Here is a 10,980-nt window from a genome sequence, read left to right as displayed (position 1 = left end):
CTCCCAAAGAAGTACTATAGTTCATAAGGCCTAGAATGTCAGCAATATTCAGGTAACCTTTAATCCAAATAACCAGAACTATTTCAACATGTCCTTAAAGAGTACTTCATCTATGGCAACTGGCCTCACTACAAAATCCCTGGGAAATTTTGACTTAGAACATGCCACTATACAATTCCTGCTTTGTTGAAGTTAAATGTATCAGCTACTCATTTAATAAAAATAATAATTTTAAAAAGATGGAAAATAAAACAGAACTCAATTAGTCTAGATTAGGGATCAAAGACATGATACATGTTAGAGCAGTTTTTAAGATACAGGAGACTAAAATAATATTAAAACTGTGTTTGCTGTGCAGCAGCATCATTACGAAACTCCTTGACTCTGCAGAGAACTAAGAAGAATAGTACAAGGAAACACAGCAGGAGCTGAAAACACTGAACTGTGCAAAAAACAAACCCAAACCCAACAACCTTTAAGATCCAAAACAGTTACGGTTGCAAATGATCATCCTGACCGTATTTAAAGAACTTACTAAGGACTAGAAAACAATACAACTGAAGGCATAAACAGACTCAGGAAAAGATGTAAATTCTTCGCTTTCCAGACAGCAGGAATATAGAAGAAAAAACCCAACCAAACCAAACCAACAACAAAAAAATGCATCCTGTAACTCACACGGTAGCTTGGCATCTGAAAGAGCTTAATAAAACATTCTGGAGTTGGGGTTCATATCAGGTAGAGCAGCTTTCTTTTAGCATTTATTTGTTGTGCCTAGATTTTGCCTAGATGTTAGCCCAGGTTGTGACATGATTTTCATGCCTTTCCTAGAGCCCTTCCAAAGAAACACAGCACACTACGATTCAAGAGAGAGTTCCAAACCCAGTGAGTTGAAGTGATTGGTTGTGTTCTCGGACATCAATGGAAAACAAATACAAAAAATTAAAGTTACCATGCTGCAGGCTGGTGCTAACTTCAAGAGACCCAAACTTGCTGATTCCGTGTCTAGGTTTTGGGTCCAGCACCCTCCCTTTGGACCAGCAAGACCCATTATCAGGTACAGCTAGCCTATTTCCAGGCCATCAAAAGACTGGACTCTGGGAAGATTCTGATCTCTGGGTACGTGACAGTTACAAATGGTCTGTGCAGGCCCTATGACAGGCTGCTCACTTGGTAACTGATGAGCTGGTGTCCCAGAGAGCAGAGCCCATGTATTTAGCAAATGACAGAACTGCTATGTTGATCGAATCTATGTGGATAGTAAAGAAAAGCAAATACAGGCTTTACACTAAATGCCCATGATGGATAGATTCATCTTGCTGTGTGCTACTCTGATTCCAATGTATTCATTCAAACTACACATGTAATTCAAAATTTTCCTTGAATTTATTCTTGTTTACAGGAACTCTGAAGCACTGTGCTTCCAAGTGTTTGCAAATGACAAAGTACTATACTCTGCTCCAGGGAAGGATTTGAGTCCATATCCTGAATTAAGTCTGTAGCACACTCTTGCTAGCTGCAATAAATAAAGAGCAGGCTTTGATTTGTCTATGTGACAGTGTAAATCAAAGGAAGTAGAGGGAACAAAACCCCAACCACATGGCATCTATGAAATGAGAAGAGGAGGGGTGGAGAAAGTGGTTCTATTGCGTCCACAAAGCTTTGGCCAAAATCTTTGGCTTTGAAAGAGCAAAAAGCTCAAAACTCCCACTTGGAGGGACCCCAGGCACTTCACCTTTGTGTTGCACAAACAGTGTGCAAATCCACATGTTTTACTGTCAAAATCAATCACAATACTAAGATTTTTAAAAAATGTTTATACTAAAGGAGAGAATTCTGCAAGATTTTAGGTTTCCTAGGTGACTAGCTTTGGGTCTTTGAAGCCCACCTGCGGAGGATGAGAGACACAGATATAGATTTATTTTTTTTTTAAAAAAACCTCTTTCCTTTCTATAAATCACACACAGCTTTATGAGGTACCTTTGCACTGCAACTCTAAAGCCTCACGATGCCTGAACATGCTGTAGTATTGCCAAGGTTTTTTGGTTGTTTTTGGGTTGGTTTTGGGGTGGGTTTTTTTTCCATATTCTCTATTTATGTAATTTTTGTTGCAACAAAAATCCTAATTAACTTACCTCTGTATCGATAGTTTCTTTGTTGCATTTTTTTCTATTACCTTTTCACTAGGTCAGCCTGATGGACTGGAGCAAACACGTAAAAACCATGATCTCATTGAGTACAATGAGGTACAGCAGTCCAAACCTACCAGCATACTAATCTGAAAATGTTCTATTGTATATTCAATTTTATTTTAAAAGATGCAGGATTTCCTATGTTAGCCTTTTAAACTAACAAAGATACAGAGTAGCCTTGTCTTACTGAAAACACAAAATCACTCCTATCTGCTTCCAAGACTGGTTTCAGAATTCAGATTTGCCCAGGCCAACCTGCCCATCAGTCTCTGCAACCTGGCAAAGGTCGCTCTCTTGGTGGATGAGTTTTCTGACCTTCTAAAGATGGGGGAATCAAGTTCAATAAGCAGCTTCAACAGCAAGCCTTTCATCTCTGACCTCCAGGCTGGATTACTGCAACTCATTAGACTGTTACAGTGAAACATGCTAATAGATTGCACATTAAGAGTCATTGATGTATCAGCACCTGGGGTGAAAGTCTCTATAGGAAGAGTTCAAGATGCCACGCGTTACTTCCAGCCACTGCCATATTCCATTGGTTAAGCCACTTCGTCTCGCCTAGGCTCTGAACTGTCAAAGCTTTTCTTGTTATTTTAAAACAGAGGCAGAAGAGTAGCAGCTAGAGCAGCTATCTGGATTTATCCTTACATTTTTCACAAGCAATCAACTTTAAAGTAGAAAAGTAGGGAATAAGAAAAAACAAGGTTAGATGGAAGAAGCCTTAGAGGAAGACAAGAGGCCACAAAGCAGCTCTGGCTAGTGCTACAGAGGAAGAGCTGTGCTTATGGCTCCTGCAGGAGAGACTTGCATACACGTGCTCTGTTCCTATCGCTCCAGGAGGCAGAACTGTGTACACAGTCCACAAAAATGGCATCAAGTCAAAATGACTGTAAGGAACATTTTACTGATATAGGGAAACTTGTAAATCATTATAGCAAAATGTTTCTATGCAGGCAATGTTAATACATGGAAAAAATGCATTTTTTATTAGTGTACTAAAATGAAGCAAAACAGGTATAAATGTTTGTGGGTGTTTGGGGGTTTTTTTCCTCTATATGCTAATATGCTTTTATTATGGCATCTTGGTGTGACCCTTCTGACCATCAGCAACTATATCCCTTCACACCCATACCTGACAGCTATGCTGGCAGAGGCTGGGAATGAATTACAGCCTCACTCCAAATCAATGGCAATAAAAGTTTTCAGACCCCCAAATCTGCTATTGCTTGGGAAACTGATCAGTGTATCAGGTATCAGTGCGTAAGAACCTTCTTTCTGAATGCTCCTCTTTGCTAATGCTGGGCTCATTTTATTAGCTGCCCTTGTTATCCCCATCAAATTCAAGGTCCTCCTTCTTAAAGTCCTAGATGTATCAGCTCATGATAGCCATTACGAAACATTCTCCAAGTTGTGATGCCTCTTGACATATATGTCCCACTGGCACTATGAAACATTCAAACGATAAAACTGAAAGTCCAAAGTTAAGAGATGGAGATTTCTTCAGGGATAGCCTGATAGACTGGGACCTGCTCACAGAGAAAAATCAAGAAGTCCATAGGTCTCAGAGGCTTCCATAGCCACACAGAAAAGTCATTTCAGTGGATCCTCTCTCTTGCAATGCTGACAACAAAGATAAATAGAGGCCAGCATGTGAAGAGTAAGTTGGTATTAAAAATAGTTTGCCAGAATGACAAGAGAGACCAAACAGCCATGAGGAATTGAAGCTGGGGCACACTTAAATAGTACACTCTGAGACAGCCATGACAAGTTCTCTAACACCATACAGAGACATGAGTAATATGTATGTTATGTTAACTATGCCCACAAACACCTCCAGTCATTAAAGCTGCAGCCAGGGCAGGATGGAGCTCTAGCAGACGTGCGGCAGCAGGAGATGATGCAGGATCAGCAGTGTTCATGATAGCAGTCACTACTAAAGACAGGGTAGTACTCTTGCACAGCCCCAGGACACGCTTCCCCTAGCTTCAGCTAAAATATAAGAATTTGCCCTTTTAATGCCAGATGTCATGACCCACCACATTGTCCAAAACCGTGTCCATCACAGTCATTCACAATAATGAAGGCTTTAGAGAAAGCACTAAAGCCTTCCACAGACTTATCAGAACTCTGGCTTAAGGGTTAGCGTGCGATCAAATTGTGCCATCACATATCACGCCCTGAATGAGTGTGCATTATACATGTCTTGAGGAATACCTGATACCTAGATTCTGATACACAGCAGCAGCATGCAGTTACTTCACCTTGTTTAAAAAATAATACACATCATTTGGGGACAAGCTAGCCTCCTTGTCACCAAATCATCTTAATCAATTTAACCACTGTCATTACAGCTGAGCTTTCCAGCCCAGTCAAACAAAGTAAGTCAATTCCTTCTGTGTACTTTTTTGGGATGTTTTCCTTCCTCTGTGGCTAATTATTGAACACTTTTTCTAAGCCCTAATTCATGCCTCCTTCCTGCTTACTGAAGATAAAATGTCATCTGTGCAGGAGCTCACCATCAGCTGATTCTGACAAGCAGAGGATAAAGCACAAAAGGAAGAATATTGTTTTAAGGAGGGAGAAATACAGATCTAACTACTGGGACTTTTGCCAGGGATTTCAATGTGAACAGAATAGAGGCCTCATTGTTGACAGTGAAAATTGGACACTGTTGATTCTCAAAGGTTTTGTTTCCTTCTAGCCTGTTGGCTGAAAAAAATGGTGAAACAGACCAGTATAACCTCATCTGTATTATCAAAGTAATGGGAGGGTGATACAGCTGAGGATATAGTGAAGTGGGCAAAAACCTCGCCAAACACAGCGCTAGCTGAGGTTCTGACTGCTTTGAGAATCACTTGCTGTTTTGTTAAAGTGCTTAAAGAAGACATAGAAACCTTCACCAGGCTCAGAATTTGAAGATGTACTTCATACACATGGCAGTCTCTGAAATCCCGCTGAAACATGTTCAGCTCCTCCAAATACCAAGCTCAATTCCTCCCCTTCACTCTTTCAGTTCAAATGGAATGGGGAAAGAGAACACCAAGCACTGAAACCACAAAATAAAACCAGAGTCCTCTCATTTTACCCACTCCTGAACAAGTAGGGCTGGCTGATGTTAAGGAACTGGTATCTCTTCCCCTCTCCATTATCCCTCATACTCTAAAAACAGAATTCTAGAGAAGAAAATAAAAACAGCCTGTATTTTCATTTTCTCGCCTCAGATACACGTCCATCCTGATGCATCCTTGCCATCCTTGAATTTATTCTCTCACATTTCTGCTTTACAGAAGAGAAACTTACACACTAAAAATCTATGTGACCCTTGCAAGATGGCACAGGAAATTGAAATCTGGAGCCTCCATTCCTTAGCTGGGAACTTCACGATTAGTCCATTCTTACATTATACAGTCAAACAGGCTCTCTTATCCCAGGATGGTTGTGTCAGGGCCCAAATGTGCCAGCAGTCTTAATTGCCCTGACCAGCCTCAGCATGGACCTCTGCACAGGTACCCACCACCCAGGGATCCATTTCAGCTCAGCCCCCAGGCCTCGATGAGCTTTGCTGCAGGTAAGCCCGATACACAGCCCTGTCCCTGCTGATCCTGACAGGCTGGCTGGGCCTCCCGCTTTGATCGTGGACCAGACCTGTCACCGTAATTTGTCTGATGACCACTGGACTGTCAATGGGATACAATTCTATCACCAACCTCATGCTGCTCACCCTGCTTGTGAGACGACTAGCCGGTACTGCAGTCACCCTCAGCTCCCAGCTCACTTTCCCTCACGGAGCAGCCTCACTCTTGCTGCTGATGGGTTGTGGAGAAGAAAAAAACCAAGCCCCAGGACATCAGAAACACAGGTGGAAGCACACCTCTTATCTCTTTATAGCACAGATCCTGCTTTAATCATTAGCACCAAAATATAATGTTCTGTCTTCATTTGTAACCCTACAGTAGAAGGAAAACAGACCAGATTTGCAAGAGGGGCTCAAAACTGGCTCCTACAAGTGTGAATCCAGTGATGCATACTTAATTTTTGCATGTACAATTTTTCACTCTGTCAGGCACTCCTTTCTGATCATTTCTGCTAAAGGAAAGTAAGGTTTGAGAGAGAGCAGCTTTCTGTAAAGTTACCTGCTATCCAGATAAAGAAGAACTGAAAGCCTTCAACAGAACCACATGAGATTCACTGGCTCACAAGGATGATGTTTCAAGTTAACTCTAGGGAAGAGTCATTGCAGTTAACACTGAAAGAGAAAATCACCTTGATAATTTACTAAAGCCAGACTAAAAATGAAGGTGTTGCAATGCATCAGTTTCACGAGCAGCTCAGGCAGCCCAACTGCCATCTCGTGGCTAACAAATCACACTGCTGCAACTTTGCTACGTTACTCCTTCACCATTTACTCCTTCATTATTTATTCCATACAAGTTTAGAATAAATCTAACAACATATCCCAGGCAGGAACAAGGAGCTCTGATCCTCTAGAGTCCAAATATACAATATAGATCAATGTTGCAAGAAGGGAAAAAGAAAGAAGTTTAATTAACTCAAGTTTTAGATTGCAGAGTAGTAGGATGAGGAGCATTGGGGTTGGAGCAGGAGTCATCTAAATTTGGATACTATTCTGTACACACTGATCTGACAGAAGAAAACCAACTTCAAAGCCTACATGAAAAAACATCCTTTAAAAGTTTGGGGGAAATACTCCATTTGACAGTTGGGTCAAATGCCCAATCCTCTATGCAATTCTAGAAATTAGGCAGCAAGGGAGTTAAACAAATACCACTTTTCCAGCAGCTTCTTGAACCTTCTGTGGCCCTTTGGGTTAATCTCAACAGCCATTTCGAAAGGTCAAAAGTGGTATTTGAGACTACGAAGAACCTGCAATGAAACTTGCATGAGAACTTTATAGAGTTTCTTATAAGGTTTATCAAGTTTCCAGCCCATTTAGCACTTTGAGTAGCTTCTGTTGCTTTTGCATGGATCACCGTACACGTTTTTTTCACACTGACTTGATGTTGAAATGTTGTTCACCCTACTTCTGTGGCACTTGATGAATTTTCTACATTGGATTGTGCGGAAAAGGTATGGAAAGAACCTGAGAGAAACTGGAGGGCCTTGACCACGACACCACTCGTGAACAGGAAAAAAGAACAACTGACTTCTCACAGGAAGGCAGTAGCAAAATGACCAGATTCCAAAGACTTCTTACCTCTCCCTTTGCCTGTTCCCTGCAGTTCCAACTGGAACCACTGTCCTGAACTGTTACATGGAGCTGGTGTCTTCAGCTAAAAGATTTGCAAGCTGAATGCTACAAAACAAATTTGTTTAGCACATATTTTGATATCTATCACCAAAAAGTGCTGTCAGCCAGCACTGTTTTTATCAAATTAAGATACAGAAGACAACCATATCAAATACAAATTTGAAGAATAACTTTCTATTTTCACACCTGTTTTACTGGTCTCCAACAAAATAGAAGACTGTATTAAGGATATTCTACAGATGACTAAGATACACACCAGCTTTCTATCAACTGTTGTCCCACTAAATGTTGGTTATGATTTCCTAATTAATCCAGTATTGTCAGAATCCCATTTTAAATTGAAACATTTTAGTAAGCTGTAACAAAAGGTTTAGGAACATCATTTTTAGAAGGTGATAGATATCAACAAATAGAAGACTGCTTGAAAAATGTTTATGCTTAAAATATAATGACTGCTGCACATATCCTTTTCAACTTTTATGCTCTAGTCAATGTATTATAATTGAGCTCTACTGAATTACTTTTCTAGTGGATAAATACTGTACATGCTGTAGTGTGAAGAGACATCATGTAATGTATACTAATTAAGCCATTATATCTGTAGAGAAGATTGTATCTGAAATATCAAATTAGCAGGAATTAAAACATCTCCAAGGATTAATGAAATGTTATGGAGCCATTCACTTCCAGGTCAACAGGTTCAATTTCAGCTTAGTTTAATAGTTATAATGAATTTATGTGCTGTAGATAACAATTCTCTGCATCCATTCATAAATCAGGGTAAGAGCCCCTGGCTCGTACTGAGAACAGCAGCCTTTAACCAGCATAGCCAGAACAAGGTAGCCAGGAATATTATGCTAGGCCTGTATTTGGCATGTAGCCTTAGGCTCCCTGAGATCAAACAGCACGTTTACTGGATGCCTGCAATATGTGTAGGCAGCAATGAGGGACACCAGAGACACTCAGTCAGTTCTCTTTACAGATCTGCCAACAATCACCAACCCCAGCAATAAAGTTATCACAGGCAGAACATTCCACTCCATCTTTTATTTGACTTATTTAAGAGTCCATTCTGCTTATCCTAATTCCTCTCTCAGCAGCCCTTGCTGCTTCTAGCGGACACCTGCACCACAAGAAAAAGATGGGGCAGGGGCACAGGAAAGGAAGAATTCTAGCCAACTTCTTACAGCTAATGTGACAGTAAATACACAACAAACCCTGACTTTGGGGTGAACCACAAATTCGAGATTAAACTTTTTTTGAGATTAAAAAACCACCAACAGATTTAGTCATCAGCTCCTTAGTGATGATGGTCAGTAAACAAACAATAACCAGTTTATGCATAAGATAAAATAGTTAAGAAATAACTACATCAAAACAAGCAACTGCATCTTAGCCAAGTACACATAAAGAGGTACATCCAACCTGTGCAGATACACATCAAAAGGTGACAAACTGAATAAATGTAACAATCACCCAAAGCCTATCACTTCAATTTGCTACCAGGACTCTGGTTTCAGACACACAGACATTACGCAGTGTGCCATACTAAGCTAAGGAATGATTCAGAACACCAAAGTTCTAGCCCCAGATTTTTTCACTGATCTTCTGCAAAGCTTTGCTAAAATCACTACCTTAACTGAGCTTCAGTATCTCCAGTAAAACTGTTAGAAAGTTCACCTGTGCAGGTATTACGGAAAAACCTAACTAGTATTTATGAGGTGCTTCAAGTGATCTAGAAATGCAAGTTATTAGTATCAGTCCTTACTGTGGGTGACTAAACCATAGTCTGCTATATGAATTAGGAACCTAAAGAAGCCGCAGCGTACCGCTGACAGGAAAGTCTTATCCTGCTGCCTCTACTACCAATCACACTTTGTGATCATCCTGCTCCCCCTTGAAAAGCTCCCAAGATCTGGAAAAACGACAAGGATTTTCAGCAGAGAGAATTTTGATGGCAGTAAAATGGCTTACAACAGACTGTTATATTGGAAATAGTTTTTCAAGCAGGGGTATTGATATACAAACACCACACTGGGGAAAAAAAAAAAGCTGTGGCAGCCTACATAATATATGAAAAAAGCATCAAGCTTGCAGGATTGTTCTCTTTTAATGACTACAAACAGAATTCAAGAACAAAGAGCATTCTAACAGCTGTTTGCTTTGCTTTCCTAGCACTTAGGTATTTCAAGTTTAAAAAAAAAAAAAAAAAAGAAAAGAAAAAAAGAGTAAACATTGATAACCCAAAAGTTGTAAGGAGCCATTTTTATTACAGGACTCCTTGAATCCACATCAAATCTCTCAATACTCCCACTACAGTAAATGCATTAAAAGATTTAGTGAAATTTGTATGATATATTTAGTCTTTCAACAGGAAGCTGTGAAGTACAACATGCAGTACTGGTGGAAATGTAGTTGCATTTTTAGTCATCTATCTTATCTTTTTTCACTTTAGTCACTATTCTCTCTTTCGTATGACATGCGTCTTTCAAGTGCTGAATTCCTTCAACAACACTTCTAGATCTATTTTTCCTGTGGTATACTAAGGTACACAACTGCAATAAAAAGCTTCTACAGTGAAAGTTTCTGCAATGAAAAGCTTGCAACCATAGTATTTTCCTAAGGGATATATTTTGAAATTATTATTAATAATATGTTTTTATACATAATATTGTCATATATATACACACACACAACTTAAAATTTTTATGTTCTTTAATTTAAAAAGTGTAATTTTTCCTATGGCTTGCCAAATCTTTGGAAAGCAACATTTTCATATTTTTTCTGTTCAAGAAAGAAAAATACTTTAACAATATAGCCAGATGTAATGTATAGTATTCAGTAACAATTTAAGGAAAAAGTGCCTTCCGAAAGGCAGATGAGCACAAGGCATTTTCTGTGTTGGACAGTCAAGAGAAGCAGAAAGAAGAAACCCCTCCCAAATCACTTGAGAAAAATACTAGAGATAATTCAAGATGTAAAATAAAACCTGAAATTCTCAACATCCCATTTTAGACTTTAAAACTATACTGTTTTAGCGTAGAGGCCTCAATCTTGTGTTTGTGTGTATACTTATATATAGATAGATACATACATATGTGTGTATATGCATATATAAGGTTTGTAAGGAAAGAGATATGTTTTATTAGACCAGTATAGTTGGAAAAAGTACATAAGCCCTTTGTTGGTCTCATATAAGCTATGACCTCTTCCCTGAAACCTTTTCTCTCACACCACCATGATCATGGTTACAAGACCATTTACATACAAATTAAAAAAACAAACTCCCTTGGTGAGCTTAAGAATTGAATCTCCAGCATTCCACTGTAATACTTAAGCCACTTAAAACAGAGAGTAGAAATATGAAACTTGTGTAGTTTCATACTTCATCTTGAATGCTATAAAAATTCTTCTATATTCTCCTTAGTCCTGACAGACACAAGCATCAAGCTGCATGTCAACCAGGAGCCCTGGATAAGAAAACAAGCTTTGACACTGGAGCGAGAGAGAGGCAGCAGC

Source organism: Balearica regulorum, chromosome 8 (genome assembly GCF_011004875.1).
Source record: "Balearica regulorum gibbericeps isolate bBalReg1 chromosome 8, bBalReg1.pri, whole genome shotgun sequence".
Classification (NCBI taxonomy): domain Eukaryota; kingdom Metazoa; phylum Chordata; class Aves; order Gruiformes; family Gruidae; genus Balearica; species Balearica regulorum.
This window is presented reverse-complemented; position numbering follows the sequence as displayed.